Here is a 19,564-nt window from a genome sequence, read left to right as displayed (position 1 = left end):
AAATATTTTTAATTTTTTAAAATTAAAATTATATCCTTTCTTCCTCTCCTCGCTTCAAGTCCTCCTATGTAGCACCATTATTGCTCTTAAAGCCACGAATTCTTTCACTTTAACTGAACTCTAATAGCAAGCACAAGACACTTCCTTTTAAATGGTTTGTCAAGATAGTTCAAATGACTCATATTGAAGTAGGCTTGGAAGTCTCTTGCCTCTAGTAGCCATACCTCCAGAAAATACTAGGAAAGCTGCTGATGGAGGAAAGCAAATAAATTATCCTACACACAGCTATGACCTCTATGAGTTCTGACAATTATCAGCATATCAAGATACACATAAAATTATAATAAGTGGCACTTGTATGTTGGAGGCAACCAACAACTGTCTAATTCGACTTGAGGCCCAATTCAAACAGTAGGAAATCATTCCTGGTACTTATGAAATAGAAAAAAGTGGAAAAGTCCAATTATTATATACTGACTTGTTTTTTCTTTACTTAGTGACTTATTTAAAGCATTGATCATACTGCCTACTTGCCCAGAATGTCTTCATGTGCTACCTGAAATAGAATGATTTGAAACAATAGCTGAAACAATGGATTGCTGTTTTAACAACCTACTGGCTACCAGTTAAGCTTCTATAAAATCTGGATTGTTTGCTCAACCCACCTTGTGGTTTTGGTGTATAAAGTGAGATGCTAGCTGGACCCAAGTCAGATGCCTTTGGGAGCTATCTTGTGTTTAGTCTACCTGTGACATCTCCACTACTCCACTCTCACTGATGTCTGAGTGCTTATTTTAGAGAGATACTGTGACCCTGGAATGTTAGCTTTCCTGAGGACAGTGAGATCACAGATATTACAAAAGAATCAACTACCTCCATGTGGCTAGACCAGTACAATTCTGTAGTATATTCTAAATCCTATGTTTATATCCCTCATAAATGAAGAGTCCTTTAGAGCAAATAGATACCATCACAGAGAACCATACCTGGACAAAATTCAGAGATTAAAAGATCATGTGGATCCTAGCTCCAAAGGATGCATTACATTAAAGCTCCTGCATTTATGGGTCAGGGAGTTTCAGGAAAGAGGGGACAGAGAGACTATGAAACCAGAATAACAGGAAGTATGTTGTGAAATAATTTCTTGAGATGTCTGCATAAACAAGACTGAGACAAGGACAGTATTAATAGACACGCTAATATGGAAGGTGGACATTTTGTGAGGGCCCATGCTAGTGACCATGTCAGAGAAATAGCAGATGGCAATTTAGTTCAGGGGATCAAAACCCTGATGGGTGAATCTCAGATAAACAAGGCCCTGAGATCCTCGACCTCATAATGTTTCTTGCTACTGCTGTGTCTTTGCATGTTTGCCTCTGCCTTTTGTTTGTTTGTTTGTTTCTGTATCTGGCACAGTGTGAATTGGCATGGGGATAACCCCACTGCTCTTAATGCAGTGTGATCATCTCTTAGAAATATCCTGTTCTACTGCCCATTTTTACCTATGGATTATTATGAAGATAATTTCCTCCTAAGCTGTTCTATTTAACTGAAGCAATTATTTTACATAATAACAGCGTCAGCTTAAATAGGATTTTGATGATTGAGGGTTTTAAATAAACATTTAAGGAACTATGATAGAGGTTAATTTAGTGGAATAATTACCATAGGTAAGGGTAGGATAAAATGTTGCCCCTGCCTCTGATAAAGCACTGGCTGCAGAGGATGAAAAATGAAACAAGGAAATGTCACACAGCTACAACACATGAGTTTCTATTGAGGAGCCATGTAGACTTGGCTTAGGTTAATGACTAAGTAAGACTATTGAGGCCCAGTAGCCCAGTTAGCTTAAATTCTTTTAATCTTAGTGTTGGGAGAGTGTACCATAGCTGAAACAAAGCCTAATGTTAGACTAGTATATTTTTTGTCAAATAGCTTTGAGGTTAAAAAAAACTTAGAAAACTATCTAAAGTTTACATGGGCACATAGCTGAATTATAGATTCGTTAACATTAGGGATCAAAAGCAAAGCAACCCAGTTATTAATAGCTGATGTGCCTTTCTTGCTAGAATGGGTTTCTGACCAACAGCGATGAGTATTTCCTGGTGCCCATTTCTCCCTCAGTTTCCTGATATGAAAAATTGTTGACTGGGTATCCACCTTGATAACTTAAAATAGAGCCAAACGGTTCTATTTCAAATATAAAAGGTTATATTTGTAAATCTTCTAAGATTCTATAAGATCACCTTTTGAAATAAATAATAACATGAATTGTTCTTTCTTTGTAAGTGAAAATGCAGCCTACCAATAAAAAAAACTGGCTGAGAAAAATACTTTGCTTGTTTACATTCTGTTGATCAATAACAAGTTCCTTGGACATACTGTATGTGGCTTATTGGGATAACTTGTTTCTCACCTAAAATACATAAAATGTTTAATTGTGTAAGGGATATGGAAATCATACTTCTTTTTCATTTACTTATATTCATTGCAATTATTCACTTGAAAAATAGACTATAACTTCATAGTGTAATTTTTATATTGCTTGAAAGATTCCACTGTGGCATAAATGATAATAAGGGAAAAAATAAAATTAGAAGAAAAAAATGCTAAGAAAGTTAGACAGAAAACAATCAAGAGAGTTAGAAAGAAAACATCAAGAATGAGAGACAGAATATACTAGGAAATATGTAGAGGAAAAATAAAAAGAATAGAAGAATAAAGAAAAAGTCAGAAAGAAACCATCAAGAGAGCATGTCTGTTTTTCCCCTTACTCCCCCAGACGAAAAAAGTCTTCGTTCAGCAACTCCTTGGATATGGATAGAACCCAATGTTGCTGGAGGCAGCGGTTGTCCCGCTCCTATACAAAGACCTGTAGGCCATAAATGAATGTTGAAACAACAAATATTTTCTCCCAGGCATGAATTTCCTTATTTGTTGTCCAGTGCAGAGTGGTCAACCTTGAAACTTAATACATGTCACTAACAAAAATGTACTTAACAGGCTGAATTTATATATAACTGTGCATACATATATACATGAATATGTAGCAATAATAAAGCAAAAGGGGCTACCACACTGAGAGTTGGGGATGGACATGGAAGGGATTCTGGGAACATAACTGTAAGGGTCTGGAAAGAAGAAAAGGAGGGGAAAACAGGGTAATAATCTATTTCAATTAAAAACGTATTTTAAAATGACATTTTCAGGAAAGGATAAAATTACAAATTGGCATTTTAAGCAAACTATCCCACAGCCAGCAAGACAAATGCCATATTTCTTTCCCGTGTGTCTCCTATGTTTTAATTTCTACACATGTGTAGGTCATGAAATGGTAGAGGTTATGGATAACAACTGGAAATAGGATCATGAGAAAGAGAATTAAGGCATCAAGGAAGTATGAAGAGGGTGAATAAATATGTGTTGTGGAAGAGGAAATGGATCTGGCAGGGGAAATGATTCTGGCAGGAGACAGGCAGATTTGGGGGAGGGGAGTGAGTGTGTATTTGTTGACCCTCATCACTCACCCCCAACAAATACATTATGTGTAAGAGGGCCCCATGGTGAAATCCATAGCATTGCATATTGTCGTAAGAATAAACAAGAAAAAAGACTTTATAGGGTTGATTTTTAAAGATTAAAGAACAAAAATCCAGAAATTGTGTGGTAATATATATATAAATGAGAAACAATTTTAACCATTTATTATTTTTAGTTTAAGGTATATGCTTCTTCTTTTTTTTATTTTCTTTGTTTAAATTAGAAACAACTTGCTTCACTTTTCAATCCCAGCTCCCTTTCCCTCCCATCCTCCCCCTGCTAACCCACCAGGCCCTCAGACCCCCTCCCAATCACCACTCCAATTCCCAAGGAGGGTGAGGCGCTCTTGGGGGATCGCCAGAGACTGCCATTTCATCCAGGGCAGGGCCTAGGCCCTCGGCCAAGAGTCCAGGCTGAGAGAGCATACCTCATTGTGGGATGTACACCAAAGTCCATTCGTATGCCAGGGATAAATACTACTCTAGGCTTCTTAGGTTGCCTAGGCTTCCTCACTGACACCCACATTCAGGGTGTCTGGATCAGTCCCATGCTAGCCTTCTAGCCACTAGTTGGTTGTCCAAGTGTTTCCACTTGTTCATGTCAACTGTTTCTGTGGGTTAAACCAGCCCAATCTTGACCCATTTGCTCATCTATCCTCCCTTTCTGTCACTGGATTCCAGGATTTCATTTCAGTGTTCAGCTGTGGGTGTCTGCCTCTGCTTCCATCAGTTGCTGGATGAATGTTCTGCTTCCCAGACTCTCTGACAGTGGGATTGTATGCTGGCACTCCCCTGACTCATGTCTAAAATACATATACGACTGAGTACATACCATGTTTATCTTTTTGTCACTGGGTTACCTCACTCAGGATGGTTTCTTCTAGTGCCATTCATTTGCCTGCAAATTTCAACATTGCATTGATTTTTTTTCTGCTGAATAGTACTATACTGTGTAAATGTACCACATTTTCCCTATCCATTCTTCAGCTGTGGTGCATCTAGGTTGCTTCCAGGTTCTGACTATTACAAATAAGGCTGCTAAGAATATAGTGGAACAGACGTTTATGTTGTATGAATGTGCATCTTTGCGGTATATGCACAAGAGTGGAATTGCTGGGTCTTGTGGTAGACTGATTCCCATTGTCCTGAAGAATCGCCATAATTATTTCCAAAGTGGCTGTACCAGTTAGCACTCCCACCAGCAGTGGAGCAGTGTTCCCCTGTCTCCACATCCTCTCCAGCATAAACAGTCCTTGGTGTTTTTGATTTTAGCCATTCTGACAGGAGTAAGATGGTAACTCAGAATTGTTTTGATTTGCATTTCCCTGATAGCTAGGGATGATGAGCACTTTCTTAAGTGTCTCCTAGCCTTTTTAGACTTCTCTACTGCACTTTTTTTATTGGATCCTTTGGTGTTCTTGAGACTTGCTTCTTGAGTTCTTTGTAAATTTTAGAGGTTAGCCCTCTGTCAGATGTGGGGTTAGCGTATATCTTTTGCCAATCTGCGGGTTGCCTTTTTGCCTTGCTGACTGGATCTAACTGATGTCTTTTACATGTCAGCCTCCAGTTATGCCAGCAACTTTTGTTGAAGATGCTTTCTTTATTTCATTGTATAATTTTAGCTTCATTGTCTAAGATGAGTGTTGATAAGTATATGTTTTAATATCAGGGTTTTCAATTTGATTTCATTGGTCTGCATGTTTATTTTTGTGCCAACTACATGGTGTTTTCAGGGTGATAGCTCAGTAGGAGAGCTTGAAGTCAGAGATGGTGATGTCTTCAGATGTTGTCTTGTTGAACAGGATTGTTTTGGCTATCCTGGGTCTTTTGCTTTCCTATGTAAAGTCGAGAATTGTTCATTCAAGATATGTGAAGAATTGTTCTTTGATTGTAATGTGGTTCCATTAAATGTGTAGATTGCTTTCAGCAAGATTTCAATTTTACTATATTGATCCTACCTATCCAAGAACATGGGAGATCTTTCCATTTTCTGGTGTCTTCTTTAATTTCTTTCATTAAAGAATCAAAGTTCTGGCAATACAGGTATTTAACATGTTTGGTTAGCTTTACCCCAAGGTATATTATGTTGTTTGTGGCGATTGTAAAGGGCAATTATTCTCTGATTTCATTCTCAGCCCTTTTGTCATCTGTATATAGTAGGGCTACTGATTTTCTTGAGTTGATCTTGTATCCTGCCACCTTGCTGAAGGTATTCATCATCGGTAGGTGTTCCCTGCTAGAGTTTTTTGGGTAACATATGTAAACTATCATATCATCTGCAAATAGTAAAAGTGTGAACTGTTCCTTTCCAATTTGTATCCACTTGATCTCCTTTTGTTGTCTTATTGTTCTAGGTAGAATTTCAAGGACAATATTGAAAATGTATGGAGAGAATTAACAGCCTAGTCTTGTTCCTGATTTTAGAGGAATCCCATTGAGTTTTGGTGCAGTTAGTTTGATGATGGCTGTTGGTGTCCTGTACATAGCTTATATCATGTTTATGTACGCTCCTGTTTTTCTGGATCTCTCCAAGACCTTTATGATGAAAGGGTGTTGTAATTTGTCAAAGGCTTTTTCAGCATCTAGTGTGATGCTCATGTGATTTTTGTTTCTCATTTGTTTATATGGTAGATTACATTGATGAATTTTCATATGTTGAACCATGCCTGCATCCCTGTGATGAAATATACTTGATCATGGTGGATGCGTTTTCTGATGTATTATTTGACCTGATTTGCCAGTATTGTATTGAGTACATTTGCATCAATGTTCATGAGGCATATTGGTCTGAAGTTCTCTTTCTTATTTGTATCTTTGTGTGACTTTGGTATCAAGGTTATTGAAACCTCATAAAAAGTGTTTGGCAGGAACCCTTCTGTTCCTATTACACGGAAAACTTTGATATAACCTAATCTTTGAATTTCTGATAGAATTCTGCATTGAGGCCATCTGGACCTGGCCTTTTTTTTGTTTAGGAGAATTTTGATGGCTGCTTCTATTTCACTAGGGGTTATAGGTCTATTTAAATTGCTTATCTGTTCTTGATTTAATTTTGGCAAGTGATATCTATCTAAAAATTGTCAATTTCCTTTAAATTTTCAATTTTGTGGACTACAGGTTTTCAAAGTATGACCTGATGATTCTCTGGATTTCATCAGTGTCTATTGTTATGTCTCCCTTTTCATTTCTGTTTTGTTAATTTGCACATTCATACTCTGTCATTTGATAAGTTTGGATAAAGGTTTGTCTATGTTGTTGATTTTCTCAAAGAACCAACTCTTCATTACATTGAATCTTTTTATTGTTTTCCTAGTTTCTACTTTATTTATTTCAGCCCTCAATTTGATTATTTCCTGGCATCTACTCCTCTGGGGTGAGTTTTCGTCTTTGTGTTCTAGGGTTTTCATTTGTGCTGTTAATTCTCTAGTGTGACTAGTCTCCAGTTTCTTTATGTGGGCACTTAGTACAATGAACTTTCTTCTTAGCACTGGTTTCAAAGTGTCCTGTAAGTTTGGGTATGTTGTGTCTTCATTCCTATTGAATTCTAGGAAGTCTTTAATTTCTCTTTCTATTTATTCTTTGACCCAGGCGTGGTACAATTGTGCATTATTCTATTCCTATGAGAATGTAAGGTTTCTGTAATTTGTGTTGTTGTTGAATTTTAACTTTGATACATGCGTTCTGAAAGGTACATGGAGTTATTCCAGTTTTTGTACCTGTTGAAGTTTGATATGTTGCTGAGTATATGGTTGATTTTTGAGTAGGTTCCATGTGGTGCTGAGAAGAAGGTATATTCTTTTGTATTTGGATGGAATTTTCTACAGATGGCCATTAAACCCAACTGGGTCATGACTTCTATTAGTTCCTTTGCTTCTTTACTAAGTTTCTGTCTGGTGATCTTGTCTAGTGGTGAGAGTGGAGTTTTGAAGTCTCCCACTGTAAGTGTGTGAGGTTTTAGGTATAATTTGAGTTTTAATAACATTTCTTTTATGAATGCGGATGCCTTTGTGTTTGGGTCATAGATGTTTAGAATTGATACTTTATATTGGTGGATTCCTCCTGTGATGAGTATGAAGTGACCTCCTTCATCTCTTTTGATTGATTTCAGTTTAAATTCTAATTTGTTAAATATTGGGATTGCTACCCCCAATTGTTTCTTGGTCCATTTGATTGGAAAATCTTTTTCTATCCCTTAACTCTGAGTTAATATCTGTCTTTGAAGTTGAGATGTGTCTATTGTAAGCAGCAGAAGTATGGCTTCTGTCTGCAAATCCATTCTGTTAGCCTGTGTCTTTTTATGGGTGAGTAAATACCATTAACATTGAGGGGTATAATGACTATTGATTGCTCATTTTTGTTTGTTTTGGAGTTGATGTTGTTGGTGGAATTGTGTATGGATTTTCACCCCTTTTTTCTTTTGGCTGTTGGTAAAGTGGGATTATCTACTGCCTATGTTTTTCTGATTTTATTTAACTTCCTTGTGTTGTAGTTTTCCTTCCAGAACTTTCTGTAGGGCTGGATTAGAGGATACGTATTGCTTACATCTGGTTTTGTCATGGAATATCTTGTTTTCCCCTTTCATAGTGATTGAAAGCTTTGATGGGTATAGCAGTTTGGACTGGCATTCATGGTCTCTTAGTGTTGGTAGAATATCTATGCAGGACTTTCTGACTTTCAGAGTTTCCATGGAGAAGTCACATATAATTCTGATAGGTTTGCCTTTGTATGTTATTTGAACTTTTTCCTTTGCTTCTCTTTATATACTTTCTTTATTCTGTATGTTTTAGTCTTGATTATTATGTGGTGAGGGGATATTTTTTTGTGGTTCACTCTATTTGGTGTTCTGTAAGCTTCTTGTACCTTCATTGGCATGTCTTTCTTTAGGTTGGGAAATTTTTCTTCTATGATTTTGTTGAATTTTTTCCCTTTGAGGTGGTGTTCTTCACCTTCTTGTGTGCCTGTTTTTCTTAGGTTTGTTCTTTTCATGGTGTTCCATATATCCTGGATATTTTGTGTTAGGAATTTGTTGGACTTAAGATTTTCCTTGGTCAATGAATCTATTTCCCATAGTGTATCTTCAGCATCTGAGAATCTCTCTTCTATCTCTTATATTCTGTTGGTTATGCATTCATCTGTAGTACCTGGCCGGTTGCCCAGGTTTTCTATTTCCAACATTCCTTCAGACTCTATCTATTTTTATTGTCTCTAGTTCAGCTTTCAACCCTTGCACTGTTTGAATTTTTTCTTGCAATGTTTGCTTTGTCTTTTCCTCCCTTTATTGAATTTGTTGGATTTTTCAGTTTGTTTTTTCTTCCATTTGTTGGATTTTTTGGTTTGTTTTTTCTTTCATTTCTTTAAAGGATTTTTCTCATATCCTTTTTGAGGGCCTCTATCAGTTTCATGAAGTTGTTTTTAAGGTCTTTCTCTTCTGCTTCATCTGCTTTGTGGTGTTCAAGTCTTGCTCGTATAGAGTCTCTAGAATCTGGCCATGTCATTTTGGTTTTCCTGTTGCTGAGTGTGCTTTTATATTTTCTCCTTCCCACCATTTCTTCCAGTGGATGTAGGAGTCTCTTCCTCTCCTGGTGGTTATGTGACCATGGCTCCCTTGCGGTGGATACAAGTAAGTCCAATATTCTGGTGACATTCTTCTTTGGTAGATGGAGGCATTCCTAGTACCAGGGCCTTGGCAATCTTTGGGTAGGTTAGAGCCTGTGGGGATGGTATCCAAGGTGTGCAGTTCCCAGGTTTCCGGTTGTTCTGCTCAGGGCACCTGGAAGTTAGGCTCATCTGTCCCTTGGGTGGAGAATGGACTTGGACCCTGGCAGTCTCTGGGTGGGCTGGTTCCTGCCAGGATGGAATGCACAGTACCCTGGCCTCAGCTAGTTCTGTGCAGATCACCAGAAGGCAAGCTGTAAACAAGCCCAGGCCTACCTTGGCTGTCCTGTGAGTAGAGAATTGGACTATTTTCTGGCAGTCTCTGGACTGGGTGAATCCTGTTGGGTTGGGTTCATCAGTGTGCAGTCCTTAGTCTCCAGAGGTTCTGCTCAGGGCACCAGAAGGCAGGCTGGAAACAGATCCATGCTTACTTCACCTGTCCTATGGATGGAGAGTAGGACTTGGACACTGGCAGTCTCTGGGCAGGCTGGCTCTTGTCAGGATATATGGTTGTATTTTTAACTCATTTCAGAATATTGTGAATCATTTATGTAGTATATGACCTTGATATTTGTGATTTTCTCCGGAGTGATATAGATGTGGGTGTGGGTGAGTACCTGAGCAGATAGTGATTCAACTTGCATGTATCCTATGAAAGGTGTGCTGGTCATTTCCTTAAAAAAGCATTTTCAAACACATTTTAATATAGTAAATTTGTCCCTGCTAAAATTTTTAAGTACAAGTATTTCTTTTATGAAATATAACTTTACTTTTCATTTCTGAAGTTTAAACCCAGGAACTCATACATGCTGGATGTGCCCCCAAGCTAAATCCTCTGCTGCTCTTTACTTTTTAGATGGGGGTTGAGAGGAAAGTGTGTGGATCAGGAGACTAAACAGTCCTGGAGACTTAACTCACAGTCTAATTCATGCTTCATAAGCATTGTATAACCAAGCTACATTCCCAAATAATGCATGTTTCTAAACTCATTTTCATTCAGTGATCTTATTTAATTTCAGTGAATTCCTAGAGGTAGACAGGATCTTAGAGATAAGCAGCTTAATTCTGCCAAAGTTCATTTCATGAAAGGATGCCTCTTTAAAATACAATCAAGAAACATGAATGAACCTTACCCTGGAATTAAATTCTAATTTGGAAGTCACAAATCTTCTCTGTGCCTCTTGAACTCTGAATTCCTAAGAAGACATTAAATGATCAGCATTTTGACATTAAATTGTACACTGTATGAGAAGAACAGTAAGATGCATTTAGCATTTAGTCGTAAATGAGAGTTCATTGTTAGAAACTGAAACACATTCATATTGGGATTTATTTCTACATCTCTATTTTCATTGTATCTCTTGATCACGTCAAAATATGTACAAAGACAATTGTGAAGATATCAATGTCTAGTTCTATTAAGGGTTTTTCATGAGCTGGTCTATAACTGCAAGATTGTGTGCATGCCTGAATATTACTGTACCTTGAATTTATAATAGTCTAGAGAAAAGTTCAGAGTTTATGGATTTCGACTTATGAGCCAAAGAATGCATTATACATGATGAAATCTCAGGAACTTCATAAGTATGTCATTGAAACAAATAATATGTAGTTACCCTTCTGTTACATTTACCTATTGGAACCTTAGCTTTTTTATTTAATTTTCATGACTTTTAAATATATGAATTCTATATTGCCTATGTAAAGTATTTTGTTGAGGAATTTTATGGTTTTTGAAGTTGTATTTTCAATTAATTCAAGTATTCTGAGTGTTGTTTTGGTCAGTAGCCCTTCTTCCACCTTTCTCTCTTTCCATTGTCTTTGAATAAAATAATTTATTAAGTTTTTGTTATTTTTACAAGTATGTATGCTTATGTATCAGTTGTAGTTTTTTTGTTGTTGTTAAGCTTTACAAAATCCTAAAATGAAATAAACTGTAACAATAATTAAAACTTCTCCTTTTGTACTCCATTATCACTGCCAGAGAAGCAGCAGGTCCAGGGTAACCTCCCCATTATAGTGATATGAAGGAGGAGGGACACATCATTGCAAGATACTGATGGCAGTCATCCCTGCTTTATCTTAAACTGATCGTTGCCTGCACAATCCAAAACTCAAGCAACCCCCAAACTGATTTCCAAGATTTTGTTTCTGTTGTATTTCATGCCCCATAGGTATTTTATGAAATTCTTTGTTTCACAGTTGTAGGCCCCAATGTAACAAAAGAGCAAAAGGGATACATACATTGACAGGCACAGTTTATATATCATCCTAATCCCCAGAGGAAACAAATGGAGAATAAGGCAACCAAACGAATTATCACAGCTAGAAGAGGGTGGTTATCTAGCTTTACTCTCAGAGAAAATGTGTTGATATTTATTGTTGTGTGGTCTGTTTGTGAGGGAACAGATAGGGCAAAGTTGGGGGAAGTGAAGTGTTCTGAGACAGGAATCTCAGGAGTGCTTGGTGCTGTGGCAGGTGAGTGTGAATTGAAGGTTTAACATGGTTGCTTCCTCTTCAAAGCCCCCCCAAAAGTGGCTTTTCCCCTCAATATATGTTTTTATTTAAATTAGAAGCATGATTGCTTCACATGTCAATCCCAGATCCCTCTCCTCCTCCCTTATCCCTCCACCAGGCCCCCCAGCTACCCACCCCATCACCATATTATTCCCCAGGGAGGGTGAGGCTCTCCTTGGGTGATCTCCAAAGTCTGTCATTTCATCCAGGGAAGTACTTAGGCCTTTCCCCATGTGTCCAGGCTGAGAGAGCATTCCTCTCTTTGGAATGGGCTCCCAAAGATCATTCATACACCATGATAAACACTGATCTACTACCGGAGGCCCCACTGATTTCTGTGGCCTCCTCACTGAGACTACATTAATGAGTCTGGATCAGTTCCCTGTTGGCCTCTCAGATTCAAGAGCTCCCCCTTATCCAGTCAGCTGTCTTTGTGGGTTTCACCATCATGGTCTTGACCACTTTGCTCATCACTCCTCCATCTCTGTTACTAGGTTCCAGGAGTTCAGTTCAGTGTTTAGCTGTGAGTATCTGTCTCTGCTTCCATCAGTCACTGGATGGAAGTTCTAGGATGGCATACAGGGTAGTCATCAAACTTATCATCAAGGAGGGGTTATTAATTTAGCGTCTCCACTATCCCAAAAGTGGATTTTATGATTTTCTTGTTCTGACCTCTGTAAAAGTCTGCACAAAACTCAACCATTAGCAGTAATTTGGCAGATGAGTTTTTCAAAATTGTGTTCGATTTCTATATCACTGAACGGTTTCATGTATTTTTCTATTATTGATTTCTAAGTTAACTCTGCTGCAGACAGAACATATGCTTTGCATGTATCTTGTTCTGTAGAACTGGAAATCTGTCTCATGGTCTGGTCTCTCTTGGGATACATTTGATGTGAGCTTGAGCATTTTACTTGCTGTTGTTGATAGGAGTGTTCTACAGATACCACTTATATCAGGCTTACTAATTTACCTATCAATCCTTGATGTTTCTCATTGATTTCTGTCAGTTTCCTCACATGCTATTTTGGGTGTTCTGTTGTTAAAGTCACATTCATTTGCCAGTAAATTGGTTTTGAGAACTGGCACATTTAACATCATGCAGTTCTCTGTACTGACCCTTTGTATCTCCCTTATTTCAGTTGTTTTTAAGTTTCTGACTTTGCTTCATATAAATGTAGTAGAGCTGTTCCAGCTTTTTTGGGACTGGTGTTAAAGTATCTTTCTTTATGACTTTACCTTGTTCTTTACAGACAGTGGATCTTCACCTCTAACTTTAAGCTTTCTTTTTAATTCATCCAACAATCTCTACATGACACCTGCTGTTACCAGGACAGTTATGTGTTAAGTGGTTATTATTTCTGTAGATTGTCTTGTGTTAAGTTTCTGTTCATTGCCTTTTCTCCTTCATTCTTCTTTTATATCATTTTCTGCCTTGGATGATTGATCTACTTCTCTAAGAATAAGGTTTTAGAACTAATGTTTTCCATAGATTTTTCAACAGGCACATTTGCTAATCTAAGTCCATCATCAAATAGCACCATGCCAATTCAAATGTAGTACAGATCCTCATGACCAGGATTTTTTGACTCCTCTTTAACCCATTATATTGCTTGGTAGTCAACTCATGCTACTAAAATAAAACTCCATGGATGGTAAGAACAAGATTAAAATGTTATTTGGGGGTGTTTCCTGGTGGTCATGCTTTTCCTGTGCAGTACCAAGCATGATAGAGCAATGTAATTTTGGCACAATAAGGCTTCATGCTGAAATTTTCATGTGTCTATTTAAAAAATAAACTTTTTCAAATGTAACAAATATATGTAAGAATAATATCTTGCTTAGTGCATTGAACCTTAGTCTGTGTGTTTTGAAAAGTGACCACAATTTGAAATACAAAGTTACTAAATAGATCAAGACTTAAGTGTTGTTCACTTGGCTGCAGTTCTGTTTCCTTTTTCTCTGGATTGAACAAGTCCATATTGAAATGTTGGTTGCTTAAGGCACCAGGAGCATTTGATGTTTGTATATCATGCTACTTCTAAGAGACCATCTAGATGTTCAGTGAAATCTGTACTTAGTGACCACGGGGAAGCCAGATTACTTTTTCTCATTTTAAAAGTTTTACTCATATTAAGGTTATAAATTCTATGTTAAAAAGAAAAATAAATCATTGGGACACTGCTCTGAAGACTATCATAAATTCTATTCATGCTGCTACTTCATGAGTTGGAGATTTCACACTGGAATAGGAGCCAAAAACAGTCATAAAATGAAACAGAAGCCCATGGAAACCTATGGTGAGCATTCCATGATTCTGAGATCTTAATGTTACAAAAAATTTTCAGCTGTAATAATAATTTACAAGCATGTTCATATAGATAGTGTAAACAGACTGATACCCACATCTTAAAACTGCAACTCTTATTGAAGATGTGTAGGATAAAGACATTATAAAGTGGTCATTATCATGGTCATATTTATTGTGCTATCTACATTTTCCATTACTTTTGATGAGTTTAGTGAAGAGATTTGGTAAATCAAATATAATTTTCAGAGTGATCCTACTTTAAAATCTAATTTACTCCTGGCAGTATGCTAGGTAGTGCTTATGACATATTTCCTGAATAATTTAGAACTCCAAATGGTTCGTTTTATTTAGCCTGAATTGCCAATTTATTCATACAATTATATCAAATGTAATTACCTCACGGAAAATATCCTCTTGAAAATCCAAATCCTATTAAACAATTGACAAATATTAGTCATTCAATAACAAATCAACCAATGATTAAACCTTTCGTCTTATATCACTCTGTCTGAAATTTTACAATTTTTGGATTGCCTCAGATTCTAGTAGTGCCACTGAATTTTTATAGGAAAGCACATGTGCCTAATTTTATGACTTAGTCCATAGATATACTTAGAAAAATATTGTTCTTAGAGATAAAATCATTGATGGGTAAAAGTCACTCTGAGTTTTATGACTGTAATAACTAGAAAATTATGTCTAAGTTCATGCATACATATGGCAACTTTCCACCTAAAATTTCAAGATGAAGAAGCAGCTCCTCCCAGAGACCACCACTTTATCATTTCCAGGCCTGGCACTGAGAGGCTCCCCAAAGAAACATGAAGCATCTTGTTTGCCCAGTTTCAGAATTATGTCTGACTGGTAATATTTCTCAAAGTCACATCTTAATTTGTTTCCTGGGCATCACCAAAAATGTTTATATGCATCTCAGCTCTATGCATGAAGTTCCAAAAGTGAATATTCCAAGAATACAAACACTGGAAAAGACATTCAAAAATGGTGGTAAAATGTAAATACATGCCAGAGATAAAGATTGGGAAGGAAAAATAATCATCTAGTGGCTTTAATTCAAAGCTATGTTTATTAGAGTTTGAGTGAAGTTATATATTAATAGTGAGATATAAGATTATTACTGTCTGAACTTACTACAATGTTCACTATGGAAAAGCTTTAACTGAGTACTGACAGAAAACATACATACAGTAATGGACAGTAGAAAAATCTGAAACACTCTCCTTGAAAGAATAGTTTAGAAGTGAATATTGCCAAAGTACAAGATATGTCTGAAACAACATATCTATCTTCACTATGCTCAACATTTCATTTAATGAATGCACAATAAGAAAAAATAATCTATAAAAAAAGATTTGGCTTGAGTAGGTGACACACGGTCTCATTAATTTGGAAAGGATTCTTACATGTGCCCAATTAATGACAGCATGGTGTTAGCATATCAGGTGATTACTATAAGAACCTTTCTATAATGGGGACACTAAAGAGTCAATTAACTAAGAAGTTAAAACAATTTGAACAATGTAGATGTTTTAAAAAGCTGGAATAGTCTAAAGTTAGTTAGACAAATAATATTATTTGATAGAAATGTCAGAATTAGGATGAGAAAAAAAGAAATTGCAAGTACTAACATTAAGTTTGGACACTTAGTCTTTAATTGCTGAAAATAAATTAGGGGCAAATGATAACTGATTTTAAAGAAGTTAGAAGTTATTTTTTATATCATCATTTGAATTTTTGTCTACTGATTGCTTATTCAGTTGATTGTTTTTATATGAAAACTTGAATCTCAGAGAGACTCTGGTTTGAAAGCTGTGGATTCACTAAAATTTATAAATATAATCCCTTTTCTTGTAACTTGTTTTCTATTATGCATCTTTTTCTCATATCAAGTATAGGCTTGGAATTTAGTGTCTCAGGAAGGACTGGAACACATGATAAGGCAGCAGATCTGGAGGCAGCCATTTATACTTGGCCATTCTTCAGTTCTATGTTCTGGAACATTTTGTTCAACCACCACGGGTTTCAGTGTATTCACATATGAGTAATGGTACTCCATGATTTTCTACAGGGAAGATTAATGAAATAAAAATAAAGTGATATAATTAAAGGGTAGTTATGTCTCAAGTAACTGAATCCTCCCTACAAGACACAGCTATCAAAGAATTTAGAAGGTTGAGTTTTTAAAACTGAAGAAACAGTAGGATCCTATTGATCTCATGAGAGAATGGGAAGGAAGATGATACAATATAATAATCCTTTGAGTTTTGCTGAATTTAAGTGACTCTTAATTATATGTGTATCAAACACTTGAGAAGCTATATATAATCACAGCATAGAGTTTGTGCATTGATAAGAGGCACATGAAAGTTTGTGCCTTTCTTCTGAAATTTTATGGCTTTTGTTGGTAGCACTAGGAAAGACTGAATATTTTCTTGTTATACTTATGTTGTATCAAATGGGTCTGGTGTACAAGTTTGACTAGAAACAAAAGGGAGTCTATACAAAGAAAAGATAGCCATTAACACTGTACATTATGACTGGGAAGATGGCTCAGTCTAACATTAGTCAGCATTCTGAGAACCCCTTAGAAGATGTGGAGTAAGGATTGTAGTAACTAGAGATGTGAAGTACACCAGGGGAACAAGATTCACAGAATCAATAGAGAGAAGCTCACAGAAGTAACAGTCATGGAACCTGCATGAATCTGACTTAGGTCTTCTGCATATATGTTATGATTGTGTAGATAGGTGTTCTTTTGGGACTCCCTAACAGTAGGAACAGGGGCATTTCTGACTCTTTACCCTGCTCTTAGCACCTATTTACTCATACTAGGTTGCCTCATCGAGTTTGATATAAGGGTTTGTGCCTAGTTTTATTGCATCTTGTTACGCTGAGTTCAGTTGATATCACTGAAAGGCCTTCTGTTTTCTGAAGGAAACAGAAAGAACAATGCATCTGGGGGAGAGGTCGGAGGTGTGGGAGGAGTGGAGAGAAAATATGCTGCAGTTGAGATGTATTGAATAAGAGGAGAATAAATAAAATAAAATTTATAAATACTAATAAGTCACCTATAATAGCTTTCAAGACGATGGACTGTATGAGTAGTATTATTAGGTGCCAGTCTTGACCTTCAACATGGTAGACGACATGCCTGCTATACTCACATGACTTGGTGATTATTTCCAGGGATTACTTGATACTCTTTGTTTCCTTGTATCTCACACAGGAGAAATCATTGCAATTTGGAGGAGAGTGACATTCTCCAGTCCTGAATCTTGTTATGTCCAAGTAACAAGGTTAGGCTTTGGTACCAGACAAACCAGGAGAGAAATCCTTCATCTTCCACTATTTAGTGTGTCCTTGTCATGGACAAAGATATATAATTTCATGAAACCTCAATTTTCTTAGCTTTAAAAGAGACAGAAATAAAAATAACATAATGACAATCCCATGTGAATTTCTCACTAGAGAAGAAAGATGATTCATGTAAATAACTTGCATGTAGCCTAGGAAATAGTCAAGTAGTTATTGAATATTAATTGCATTGAGATTATCACTGTCGGAAAGTGATATCTATTCTCAACGGGAAAATATTTTTATTATTAATTAAATTTATTTATTTTGCATCCTGACCACAGTTTCCCTTCCCTCCTCTTCTCCCATTCCTTCCCCGCACCGCCTCTCTGCCTCCACCCCCATACACTTCTCCTCTGTTTCTGTTCAGAAATTAGTAGCCATCCCCTAGATACCTACAAAACATGGCATACCAAATTTCGGTAAGAATAAGCACCTTCCCTTGTATTAAGCCTGGGAAAGGCAGTACAGTGCGAGGAATAGGCTCTCAAAAGCCAGCCAATGTATTTTGTATACTGAAGATCTTCAAATTCAGCATTGTTATCATTCCATGTTCTTCTTGTGATTTAGTCTTCTATTTTTATTTAACAAACTACTTAAAACATCTTCAGACAACATTTTGAAATTATCCCTGACATCCCATCAGTTGAGTGACTTCCCCAGCTGGCTCTGTACTGGGATCCCTACTGTTGTTGTATTCACGAATTAGCTATAGCTGGGTTCAATAAATTTTGATTTGTTTAATTTTCATGATGGTTCAAACATGTGGCCAACATCTGAAGCTAAATATTGGCTGAGAAATGAAATTTCCCTGTGGCCACGGCATGCCCTCCTTATATATAACCGAGGCTTCTTGGTACTATAGCTGGTTTTAAAAATATAAAATCTGATGAGTATTTAAAGGAAAGAAAGAAGTACATACATCCATTTAAGTAGAAAGTTATGCTCTAAATCAACATAACATCTTTTCAGTCACATTCTAAAACTTTTCAGGGCAACATTGTCAGTATTCAATGGTATAGAGCAGCAAGCTACGTCTTTCAGAAAATACCACTACAGAAGAGCCTGTGGGGGTAAAAACAGTTATTTGTTTTATAAAATATAGTAAATTTAACTCTTTTCGCAAAGCAATTAATATTATACCCCCCAAGAAAACAATAGCCTGACATCCTACAGAAGCCTTACCAAAGATGCATCATTATGTCACTAAATTCATAATGTCAGTTCTCATCTAAGCTAAGTTCATGTGCAGATTCTTTGGGTACCACTCTGTAATATTGCTTCTTTTCTATCAACAACCAACTCAAAATGATGTACTATTTAACCCGTGTAAACTAATCATATGATTTCTGTGTACATGGAATATTCATAGAAGATAAAATGGAATAAGAGGTTTATGTCAACCAATGAACCCTAGTACTTCTGGAATTCAACATGACATGTATCCTATTTCTTTAGTAACAGCTACCTCCTGCCTCCTAGTGGTGGTATTTAGTAAGCTTATCACCATCTTTTGAATTAAATTTTTTTGCTCAAAATCAAAATGCTTTCTATTTTACACACACACACACACACACACACACACACACACACACATACATACACACACCTACTATATGGAACTAAAAGAAATCAGAACATGAAATACAATTTATTAGAGACATCAATAAATACAGTGACCTTATTTTTTACATTTTATCATAAACACAAATTTTACTACATGTTCTATCACCATATAGCATTCATCACCTTTTCTTTCTAACATGAAGAAACTACTACCCCATGAATCCTGAATCATCATATCAGTCCCATTAAGAATAAAGTCAATATTCACTGCTATATATAACGCTGGTTATTTAAAGATTTTGCCAAAACAGTATGCTACTTTTTGATACCGAATATGTTTGGAATGCATATTAGTAAACAGCAAACAAGCATAAATGGTGGTTTAAAACAATTTGTTATTTCTGTACCCCGTTTCTTAATTATATTATTTGGTATTTTGGTGACTAGCTTCTTGAGTTCTTCATATATTTTGGAAATCAGCCCTCTGTCAGATGTGGGGTTGGTGAAGATCTTTTCCCATTATGTGGGTGGCTGTTTTTTCTTGTTGACTGTGTCCTTTGCCTTACAGAAGCTTCTCAGTTTCAGGATGTCCCATTTATTAATC

The sequence above is a fragment of the Mesocricetus auratus genome, unplaced genomic scaffold (genome assembly GCF_017639785.1).
Source record: "Mesocricetus auratus isolate SY011 unplaced genomic scaffold, BCM_Maur_2.0 Super-Scaffold_15014, whole genome shotgun sequence".
In the NCBI taxonomy this organism is placed as follows: domain Eukaryota; kingdom Metazoa; phylum Chordata; class Mammalia; order Rodentia; family Cricetidae; genus Mesocricetus; species Mesocricetus auratus.
The sequence above is the reverse complement of the archived record's forward strand: the minus strand, read 5'-3'. Positions refer to the sequence as shown.